This window comes from Falco biarmicus, chromosome 1 (assembly GCF_023638135.1).
Source record: "Falco biarmicus isolate bFalBia1 chromosome 1, bFalBia1.pri, whole genome shotgun sequence".
NCBI classification, from domain to species: domain Eukaryota; kingdom Metazoa; phylum Chordata; class Aves; order Falconiformes; family Falconidae; genus Falco; species Falco biarmicus.
The window spans coordinates 56224680-56236772 of record NC_079288.1 but is presented as its reverse complement, the minus strand read 5'-3'; the positions used below and the strand labels follow the sequence as shown (position 1 = coordinate 56236772).

At 42.3% G+C, this 12093-nt stretch overlaps 1 protein-coding gene across 1 annotated transcript in view; it reads left to right on the top strand.

Annotated features, from left to right (window-relative positions):
* Positions 1-151: 151 nt before the first annotated feature.
* The window catches only part of C1H4orf54 (chromosome 1 C4orf54 homolog), a 48677-nt gene continuing 36735 nt past the window's right edge, over positions 152-12093 (top strand). The window contains exon 1 of the transcript XR_008822008.1: positions 152-232. The gene's annotated coding sequence lies outside the window, so the exon portion shown is untranslated. The remainder of the gene's footprint in view (positions 233-12093) is intronic.

The following is a 12093-nucleotide window of genomic DNA, read 5'->3' as shown; positions in this document are numbered from 1 at the left end:
ACCGCCCCGAGGCTGGTCGAGCCCCGCCGGCCCCTCAACAAGGGGCCGCCAGAGCCCCCGGGGCGCGCCGTGGCTCTCCCACACTGGAAATACTCTATTTCATTCCCAGAATAATTCATATTTTCGATTACCTGTACCGCCTAGAAGTTCAAGCTCAGAAGCATTCCACGTACATGCATTTTTCTCTCGCAACGGATGCTCGTCACCTCTTCCCTGCCCACCAGAGTGCTCGGTAAGGAAATACGTGGAGGTTTGCTGGGTTAGGATGAAACCTGTACCGATTCTGTAAGCGCCCGGTGCTGGCTGCTGTGTCCCCCGGCCTGGGGAGCCCTGCGGGGGCTGTATCCCCTTGGCAAGCAGCTCCCCGGGGCCTACTATGGCTGCTACCCCTCCCTGTGCAGCCTTCAAGTATGAACTCTCAGAAACAGTAATAGGAATATGATGTAAAAGATTACCAGAAAGATACTGCTGAGCAGGGAGTGCAGTTGTATCAGGGGACTGAGCTCTGTGGATGTGAGATTTCTGAGCATTACCTCATGCCATCCTTTCAAATGCTTAAACAGTTTGCTGCACACTAGAGGTGATTTGTATTCCTCAATATCTCATGTGTAGAGGAATGAAGCTGGGTTAATTAGTATTGATACTATACAACTGTGGGCTAGCTTCAGGGGTGTCAGGTTAGCAGGTGTGGCTGGTTAAGTTAAGTGGTTGAGAGCCAATGAAAAGAGAGCAGCCGAGGAGGAAGCAGAGGGAAGAGTGTGCCTTGGATGAGGTGAGATGATGAGAAGGCAGCAGAGGGACTGCATGAAGAGTATGCTGCTATGAGATGGTAGAAGATCTTGTTGCAGCTTGATAGTCTGGAGAATGCTGTGACACTCATGGGCTGTAACTATTCTAGGTCTGGCAAATTCTTTACTAAGCTTCTTTTGAAAAAAAAAAAAAAAGTGGCAGAATGCTATTTTCCAGTCACAACCCCCAAAGTTTTCACCAAGTACCCAGTACTGAAAATCAGTTGTTTCCAGAAAAACTGATATTTAAATAGGCAGTAACAGCTACCTGTCTTCTCACAAGCAGTCATACAAACAGCACGCTCTGTTTGGAACCGAGTCATTTGGAACAGGCTTGCCTAAAAGCCTGCTCCTTCTGCTGGTCTCAAGGAATCAGTTTTGGAAGAGCTTTTCCAGCCTTCCAAATGGGCAAAGCTTCACAGACTTTCCACGCATCAGATCAGACTGTCCTGCTGTTTAAACTTACAATTGCACTTTTCCTGGCTGTAAGGTGATCTGCTCCTGTACTTGACTGTTCATTTTGGCAGCCAAACATTCAGTTGTAGACACAGATTTTGCAAATAAGCTGGGATTTTTCTTCCTTATTAGGAAAAAATATTTTTTTTTCATTAGGGGAAAAATATTTTCCCCTTTTTCAGATTTTGCCCCTTCTGTCACTTATTGAAAGCTTGTGATACAATACTGTCTTTGGTAATGTGATCCTGAAATCCACAGCCTTTGGTTAAATAGGTGCTTTTGACATATCTACAGTTTCTTGTATTTTCTGGATAGATTTATTTATAATTGCTGCTTTGTTTGTTTTCAGTGGTGTTGGACATGTTCCAGGTTATCTTGTTTGCCTGTGTTATTGAAAGAGGCGCAAAAGCAGTTGTGAAATTTTCTGGGTTTACAGAAGAAAAAGCGAAGAAAGAATAATTAAGTAAATTCCAAACAGTGATGAGCTACAACTAAATTTTAGTGAATTCTAATTACATCACAAATTGTCTTAAAGTTTCGTCATTGCAGGCTCAGAGATGGTTTCCAGCCCTTCTGTACCCCGTCATGTTTTGTGCACCAGTTGTGTTGTGGTTGGAGAGGGTTCCCTTGTGGGAGCAGATGCTTCCTTTTACTCTGCACCTGAAAGTGCAACATTTCCTCTTTGTTTGCAGGAAAAAAGGAAAAAAAGGCAGAAATTGTACTCTCATGCAGCAGAAATCAGCCCTCCCTTTAATGAAGTCAGCTTGATTTGGGGTTTTTAACATATGTTAGCCACAGGACAGAAAGGCTACAGATTGCCAGCTTGCATTTCCCAAAAGCCAGCATACTTTAGTGTCAGAGTTTTGGTCTCTTTCCCAAGCGCGAGCACCCCCTTGGTTTCATGTCTGGTTTGAGCGCTGCACAGAGTAGACCTGTAGATAGCAGCAGTGCTCTAGTGCTTGCTGCTCAGCAGGCTGTGGAGCACAAAGCACCACCAAAAGAAACAAATAGCAGAATAAGGTGCCTCTTTGAAAATCAGGGGATAGTTTGGTTTTCTTCTCATCTCCTCACATCTGTCAATCTTCATAAACCAAAGTGTGATTTAATTAAAAAAAAAAAAAGTCTTGAAGTCTTGGTTGAATAACTGCTTTATCTCATGGGGAAAAAGAAAAAACTACTGAACACCAAACCCTATTGTTTTAACTTTAGGTCATGAATAAACAGAAGGAAAACTATGGCCATCAAAATGGGGAGGGGAAGGCTAATAATGATTGATACATGTGTAAATTATCCCATGTGTTCTGTGTTGCATGAGATTATTACACAATGACATAATTACCAACAGACTTTTAAACTCCAGTAAATGCTTTATATTGCAGCCACCAGGTCTCAGACTAGCAGGTGCTTTCCTTTAGTGATCCAGTGTATTTGGAGATAATGTGCCTGTGTTTGGGCAGAAATTGTGGGATTGCTAGGAGAGGTTATGTTGCATATGTCCTACAAGTGGTTAGGTCCTAGGATCACAATAGTTCTTCCAGGTTTGCAAGTTTTTACAGACCAATTGCTTAAAACTATTTGAAAGTTTTGGGTTTTTTCAGCTAACTGTAATTTTATACTTGAGTTTCAAGATATATTAATGCAATAAGGGGGAATTTGGCTTAGATAGCCATGTGACTAATAAAGCTGGTAAAAGAGACATGACCACTGCAAAAAGTGTAATTAACTCCGGTTACTTGAAAAAACTTGGCAGGAAAGAATCAAAACTTTTTTTTTCTTTCATTTTACCATTTGACCTTACCTTCTAATCATCTGACTATATTATAGATAGCTGTGAACCACCCAAACAAACCCTAAAGGGGTGGTTTCATCCAAATGAAACTGAAAGGAATGGAAATATCACAAAACCATTGTTAATGCTGTTGGGATGAGGGGCAGGTTGGGATGGAACTGTAGCTCATTGTGGGTTTGGGGTGTGGAATGGTGTTTGGAGCTGCGGGATGGGGTTTGTCACAGCACTGAGCAGCAGCAGGTGCAAGGTGACCACAGGCAGTGTGATGGAAAGCCCTCAGCAGCTCCTACAGCTTCATTCCATGGTCAGCAGGGAGGGTCAGTCTCCCCTAGAGCAGAGTGGTCACCCGTGGAGTGCAGGTTTCCCATACAACATAGAGCTAGCAATTAATTTATGCCTTTTAAGGTAATTGCATCAGACAATTTTGCAGGGTCCAAGACATCTAATCCCTATTACACTCAGGTATGATCCCATGGGATACCATGAAACCCACTAAAGCAACCACAGAAATCCTTCCACTGTGTTCCCACACAGTATACATGCTAATATCTTCTGCAAGTCACCTGATTCTTCCCTTTTGAATTTGTCACATATTGCTTTGGAGTGTTTATTGAAAACATTCTTTTAGTTGGAGAACACTTGACATAGTGGATACCAGCATAATGATAAGTTTTCTTTGCAAATTTTGAGGAGCCTGAGACATGTTTATTTAACATGTTCCTGATTTCCACAGTCAACACATTTTCAAAACATACCAGATAACCCTAAGTTATCTGCAGTTTATTCAAATAGGAAACAGAAGAGGTGAGAAAACGGTTGGGGAAAAGCAGCTTGGAGACAAGTTGGGCAAAACAAGGGGTTGTTCCTCCCCAGTTTTCTACAGTTTGGGCTGGGCAGTGCCTCTGTAGTTGAAGATCACAGTAGTTGTGTTGCTGTGAAGGCTCGTTCCCCAGACTTGATTAGGAGCACACCTCCATCTAGGTATGGTAAGAGATACAACAGGCATGTCCTCTGAAGCCTCTGTACAGTTTCCTGCCAAGTAAGATGGGCCCAGCCATGTCATGTGTGAATATGATTACATATGGGATCCCAGAATTTAAGAATTCAGATTTTTTTAAGTCGCCAAACTCTGCTCTTAGTTAAAAAACTAGCATTCTCTATACTCTTAAAGGTGTGACTTTTGGGACCAAATACAGTTAACATTTCTAATTGCCTAACACTTTCTTCTCTCATTTGTTCAGCTCTAGGAAATTCAGCTACCCCTTTAGGGGTAAGTAAAGGAGGATTTTTTTCCCAATTTGAGAACTTGAAAAGGGACATGGAAATCAGTATAGGAAGTTTCCCTTGATGCTTATTAATTTTTTCTAGTCCTTGCTTGCTGTGTACATAACCAAGAGCTGGAGCATGTATATTTTTATATGACAGTGGGAAATTAAATGCCTTTAGTTATAACAGCTGTGTTATTGCACGTGGTTTGGTTTTCACAGATTTAATAATGTGAATAATGATGCGAAGATTATGTGTTCCCAGTTTCAGTTCTACAAGGAAAACTTTCTAGGAACTTTCTCAATCCACCCTTTAATACATACGTGTGCTTGAAGACTTTAACATGTTTTTCAGGTCTCCTCAAGTCCAGCCAAAGCTCTTTAAAACTTCCCACCTTAGAGCAATGTCATTCCCTCTGAATAGATGGAGTGTGTTGCAAATGCTTTTTCTGTCCAGCCAAACCCCAAGATAACCTCAAGCAATAAACCCAAATTTTCTTTACATGAGAAATTGTGAGTTTCAGTGGCTATTAGTGGCAGCACTCATGGAGGGGTGGAGGAGAGGGGGTCCTGTTGCCAAAGGCCAGTTTAAGGAGTATGAATGGAGCCAGGCAGCAATTCTTGTGGGCCATGTGGTGCTTTGAGTCAAGTGACCTGCTGGCAGTCGGGTCTCTGTCCAAGAGGCATCACACCTGGCTGCCAAGTCTGTGCACTGCAACTACTTGGTAATTAAAGCTGTACAGAGGAGGAGGCTCTCCAGTCTCCCTCAAATCTGGGTCTGTGCTGTAGTGATCTGGGGTAGGGAGCTTTCAAGGTTGAGACCTGAACATTCTCACACCTGGGGTCCCACCAGGGATTCCTGCTCTCCTCCTGCTTGCTTGTGAAGCCATCCCATAGCTCTGTCCTGCAGCAGGGCCCAGGGTCCCCAGCTCCACATCTGTAATGAGTTATGGCTCCTACCTGACCACAGGCTGGGGTTCAGATCACACTTGGGATTACAGTATCTGCCTGACGTGCTTAAGGCTAGAGACTGCTTAGTGCATCCAGCGCATAACTGAACACAAATGCCAGTGTCCAACAATATGCGGCAAAATTGATGGAGATAGCAGCAGATGCTTTTAGGTTTAGGTAAAAGTGTCATAAAATACAGAATGGAACTGTTTAAACTAGAAAGGAGGTTAGGAAAAAAAGCTAAGAATAATTTTTCTTGCTGTTTTGTAAAACTCAGTTTCTTGTATGATCTTATTACAGCTCATATACATACGTTTTTTCTTGTGTTTTCTTTTTTTTTTTTTTTTTTTTTTGTTTAACTTTGAAATTTGCCACTTTGGCTTTTTGCAGCTTCAAAGTCTAGGTTCAAATAACATATGAAACCTATCCATGCACTATCAAACTTGATAGCTCTGTCACTTTATGCAACCCTTTATGAATATAGGGACAAACACTGACAGCTGAGTAGAAAGGAGCTGGGGAGAAAAATTATTTTACCCAAATAAAATTACATCAGTAGCTCTGAAAACATTTGAATATTGTATCATTTTGCATTTTATGGCACCACTGCTGCATAAGCAGAATACTGAGAATCTGGGTGGAAAAGGGACTGTAAGTTACTTTCTGAGGACAGTGATTGCCATTGTAGTGACTTTTCTTGCTGGGGAAGTGTGCCTTAATATGCTGCTCACATCTGTGTAATAGAAACCCAGTGCTGGAATTGCAGATGCCAGGCATTTTCCAGAGCCTTATCAAAAGCTCTGTTCATTGCTGGTTGCTAATTTAAAGATACGTATGTCCTGTGGCAGGACAATTTTTTCTAAAACAGATAAAAACCTAACCTTATAAAGGGTGCAGGTGCTTTATAATATTTCATGGATCTAATCAGTTTAATTGGTGTTCAATGCAATGTGAATGCTCAGTCTTGATGGCTTCTTCTCTTACCAGTACATGGCATGAATGACCATTTGCAAGCCAGCAGTGGTTTCATCTTCCATTCCGTGTTGAGGCATTTCAACGACTCTAAAAACCAATACTTTGTCACATTAACACCCAAGACCAGCCACCTATCGGGATCCAGGTTATAAATAGAGATCCTCTCCAGAAGCTTAGTCTTACCTGAGACATCCATCTTTTGAGTTCTGCCAGGCATGATCCTTGCATGCAGTGGCTCTCTCCTGCAACAGGAGGAGAGATTGTGCACTTTATTGTGTATGGCACACTCTCCCAGCTCAAAGATGTGAGAACACATGCTCTGTTGGTTTTACTGAGGGGGAAGTTGGGCTTGGGTCATCTGTGTGGGACTGTGTGAAAGGAGGATGGGATAAGGGAGGCAGGCAACCATGCCATGTTCTCCTGCAGAGCCTTCAAAATGTACAGCCCTTGTTCTGCCAGGACCGTCACTTTTCTGCATTTAAACTTCAGATACTGCCTGTTTTCCTGTAAGGCAAGTACATTTGGCCAAGTAGCACAGTAGGTGGTATTAAAAAATCCCGCATGACCGTGCTGCTTCCCCACAGCTATTTATTGTACCACGGAATACAACAGCTGCACTGGGCTTCCACGTGACATACATGTCTGGTCTGTGCCAACATATCAGTCAGCCCGTCAAGTCCTCTTTATTTATGTTTCAACTTTCATAGCAGCAATCTCACCCTGCTACACATGTTATAATTAGACCTTGAAAACCAGTTCAGATAAACATAACTCAAATGTTAAAAATCTCCAAACTGATTGACACAAACAAGTAAGAGAGCGAGGGGCTGGCAAGTTTGGTTTTGATGTGTCCTTGCCAGCATGACTTTGGTGTAGTGGACCAGCTCTGTTTTGAACAAAATATAGTTTTCATGTAGTGGTTTCATTTTGCAGCAAAAAAATGTTTTCTGCCTTGGCTAAACTGAAGACAATTAGCTGGGCATGGAAGGAATATTGCATGGCGTATTTGCACAGTAGTGGTTGTCATCTTTGGTTAAATTACCTTACAGCAGAGTAGGGTTTATTCATGTTTATCTGTTGCAAAGTTAGTATAGTTCAGACCTTGTCAACGCTGTGGATGTGCTCCAAGTATAGCCACTGACCTAATTTCATTGCAGATAGGCAAAACTAATTAAAAGACAGTTGCATCCTGCAATATAGATGACTGAAATATAAGCTGCAATTGAACAAAGAGAGAATTTTTGTGTGACCTAAGATTAAACTGGTCAGGACTTTCTGGTTGAAGAGGAAGAATTATGGAAATTGATATTCGAGACAGACCAAGTACTGTAAAGAAAACTGAGGAGACTTTTAGAAACATGGAGGTTGTATTGTTATTATGGCCTGGTTTGGTTTCAGGAAGTTAAGAGTCTCCTCTTTGAACTCAGAAATTCAATTTGCAAATGTAGTCAGTCAGTGAGTCTGCTTGCTTTCCCAGTCCTGACAGACTCTTAAGATGTGATACCTGGAATTGGAATTTGGGACCTTTTGTTGCCCACCTTCATTTCTTGGTATTTCTCAAATTTTTTACATTTAGTGCATGAATGGGTTGAAGAGGGAGTTGTTTGTGTGGGGGCTCCCAGGAAATCCTAAGTTTGAGACAAGGAGTTCATGAGGTGCCAACTCTCAGCATCATTATTTTTATGAATGTTAAAATTTAATGAACTTCTTCCTTGCTTTGAAAGCATTTGACAGTCCAGGGTTCTATTTGCCAGAGGTGGAATTAAACCAAAAACCCACAGTCTGTAATCTATTGAGAGGTGTAATCATATATAAAGGCAAAAAAAGCCCACTTATATCCAGGAAATTTTAGTTATTTAAACTATATGTATTTTCTATAATAATCCAGATCTTTGCAGCCTTAAAAAACCCCACAGATTGTCACTTCTGTCCAAAGTAAATATGCTATACCCACAGAAAGCATTTTACTAACAGATGTAAAAATTAAATATTGCACATGTGTGAGTTATTACAAAAAGCATACAAGCTTCATATACTAAGCAGAAGACTTCCCTGCCATGTTTCTGTAAGGACCAGAGGATCCTGCCCATGGGAATCATTCTTGCAGTCCTGAGAGCCAGCTGCAAGTCACACTCTAATATAAGCAACAAACATACACAGAAGCCAAGAGCTGCAGAGGCCCATAGCACTTTGTCACCTAAATGGTGCTGGTTTACTTGATAGACCCAGAAATGTGCCAGCTGAGAGTTTCACAGGATGTGCCATTGTCAGACTGAGATCTGTGAGCTTTCTTGCTTGTGGCACGGCTCAAAGCCACACACAACCACACCAGATACTGGAGATGATGCACAGTCAGAAGTCCAGATGAACTGTGTCGTTTGATAAGGCTGAGCAACCTGTACCATAGCTGGGAGCAGAACTCAGGTGCTTTTACAACTGAATCCATTTCTGTATCACTGAGGGAAGTTTGCAAATCACTGACTTCTGGGAAGGAAATGGTATGGCAATGAAAAGTATTAATGAGATTGAAACTATTTTTAAACTGCTAAAAACAAGCTCATTTTTTAGGAGATGCTGCTGGAATTCATAGTTGCTTTAGTGCAGGTTTAATAGCAGTTCTGAGGCTTACAGAAATAAATCGAAGCTCTGTAAATGAGAAGTCCATCGAACAAAAGCACTCAATAAATAGATGCAGAACTGATACAGAGATCTCAGAACAAAGCAAAATGTTTATCTGCTTCAGGTAGTGAGAATTATTTTGACTTCTGTATTGGTCACAAGTCATGTCAGAGTATTTCTGGCAAAGCTGCAAAGAACTTACAGAAATTAAATCTGGAGGTAAAAAACAGTATAGCCCCGAGAAGCTGGACAGCATTTAATCTGTGGCATATTTTACAGGGGATAAAAATCCATTTTAATAACAGATGCATGTTCATAATCACATTTGTCAAAGGAGAGCTGCTCATCCAGAATACCTTGGAGATGTCTCACCAGTGCATAAATAGGGATCATACTCAGCATCTCCAGAAAAAAACCTGTGGAGTCAGATGCAGGGGTGGAGGTGGGGGCAGTTTAGTTGATGCCAAGAAGGAAAATGTCACTTTGATTCTTTGTTTGATATCAGGGTTACAAGAAATAACCTAGGCAGCAGCAGTCCCTGTTAGCACTTTGAAAAACAAACTTCTACTTGTTTGGGATTCAAGCTGAAAACTGCTTTTTGGGGTTATAAGCCATAGGTTCTGCTCACATTTTTGTGCTGCTCCACACTGTGGGGAGCAGGCTCAACTGGCTGCTCTGTGCTACCAGCACATATTGAAGTACTGAAAGCTTCCTTTAGGATCTATCCTCCTTGCAGCCTGACACCAGAAAACATCTTATTTTCCAGTCCTGCTCTTAAATTCCATTTTTCTTTAACATTATAAATGCATAGAAATACAATACATTGAAGCAGACCTGTCTCAGGGATGTCCAAGCACAAAGACATACCCTGTTGGCAAGTAAAAGCAGCAGGGGAGGAAAGAGGAAATCTTATCCAGAAGGAGCTGGCACATTCCTGTTACTGTCGGTACTGTCAGGGCCTTCAGACTGATACACAGCCACTATTATCTACAGGAGTGTACCTAAGGAAAACTGCAAGAAAAATAAAGGCTGCATCAGATCTTCCATGATCGAAACCAGGGAGAAAATGACTATGACTGAGACATTTTGAAAAGGTATCATGTACTTGCAGAATATAATTGAGCATGCATTGCAATCAAATCAAGGCAAGGCAAAGCAAGCTGCAGCGCATTACTCAGAGTAGTGGGCGAAGAAGGTATCCGTCAGAGAGCTCTTCCCAGAAGCTCTCTCACTGCTTGTATGCTGAGAAGTGAGGGCCTCACATAAAGCTGGGCTTGATTTTGCCTGCCTCGGTGACCTTCTACTGAAGAGCTTGGAGTGCCAAACTGGCAGGGAGAGAGGGTCCTTAACCAGGCTGTTAAGTGAATCAAGCCAGGAGACGCAGCTTGAAAAATGCTGTTCACAAGAAGTAGTGTCCGTGCGCCCTTCTGAATGAGTGGCCTTGCAAAGAGATGTGTAATGCTTTCCAGCACTACCCAAGTTGAATGTTTTTTTTGTAAGGGCAGAAATAGCCCGAATTAGTCAAATGGTAATAATTCCATAAACCGTAGGTAAGTTTTGCACTGTAAGTGCAGTCCAATCCACACCTCCATTTCCACTGCTGCAGGCAAAAAGGGGGTCTCAAATCTGATCTTACCCTCCCAAATCTGATTTTACCCTCAGAAGCAATTCATTCTAGCATTCCCAGCCATGCAAAGGGCTCTGAAGGCGTGAGAGAAGGTAGTTGCTGAGTATGTAATGTGCATGTTGGGTGCTGCTGAGAAGTCCAGCTCCCTGCAGAGTGGTGGAGTCAAAATAAACTGTTCTTGTAGGAATCACAGCAAGTAGGTAAGCTGCTGCATCCGTCACATTACTTCAGAAAAAATACAGTATCCTGAGTGGAAAAAATGGAACAAAGTGCCCTTGCTTCTCTAGCAAGGAGGGGTACTCAAGTATTGCTAGACTAGATGGGAAGAAGCTCCCCTAACCCAGCTATGTGTTTGCAAAGCTCTGTTGCAAATCATCTGTTTGTATGAGGAATTCTTCCTTGCTTATATTTTATTTCAAAGGTTTCATCTGGGAATAGAAAATTTTGATTTATTTATAGAGAAGAAAGAAGTTAACAAGCAAAGCTTGGAATTCAAATTCTCACTGATTTTGCTGTGGAAAGGTCCTGTTCAGTCAGCTGAAAATATTTGCCTCTAATGTATGTTGGGAAGAAACTAAACATGTGACTGAAAGATTCACATCCAGGAGTTTTTCTTAAACAACCATTTCCATTTCCCTTGCATTTAAACAGGAGTATGTTTGAAGCTGCCATCTTAAAAGCCCTGTGACTGGATTTTTGGGTAAGAACAGGAACCTCTCCTCTACTTCTGGCACAGCCTTGGGCCTGCTGGGACAGTGCAATTTCCCTTTGAATAGATGTCCCCATCTGTAAGACAGGGATGACAACTCCAACCTCATCTGCTGAGTGCTGCAGGTTGGTGGGCATGAGCAAAATCATCCCTTTAGAGGAAACAGTTTAGTATTTATTATATTTTATGTAGTAACACAAAGTGCTGTGGTCAGATACTCAGATGAAGAACCTCATGGGCTCATGCTTGGGGGAAGAAAAATCAGTTATTTTAACCTTCCCAACCTCTACTCCATGGCAACCTGCTGCTGAGGACAGCTGAAGGAGATACACTGAATCAGCATGTCTCCCAGCTGCTTTGGCCACTCGCCCTCGTCGCCCACTCCTTGGGCTTCCCTGGCTATCACTCGGTCTGTATTTATACTGCACTCCCCAGATACTGCAGTGGTCGCTGTGGTATAAATACTGCTAGACAGCTATATATCACTTCTGTCATTGAGAGGTCTGAGCATGGTATAAATATGATTTAGCAATGGGTTTCTGTGGTGGAAGGAAGGGTTTGGGGCTGCTTTCTGACACTGTGATTTCTTCCATCACTGAACTCCTGCCTTGCGACTTCATGTCTGCATGTATGTTGGGGGAGGTTGGGATAAACTTGGGGCAAACCACTTTCCTTAACAGCAGCATCGTTTTGAGCTATGCCTCGGTAGACATGAACTGTAAGGCACGCTGCTCCTATAGCATCTTTGCATTGCAGGAGAGCACAGGGCTTCATGGGCTTGCTAACATAGCTGTTTAGTTTTGGGGCCAAAACCAGAGCCCCTCCAGGTGGTGCAGAGTGCAGGCTTGAGACAGGCCTGCTTCATTCACCTCTGCTTTTGCAAGTGCACACCTGGGGTTGACCAGGGAAACCAG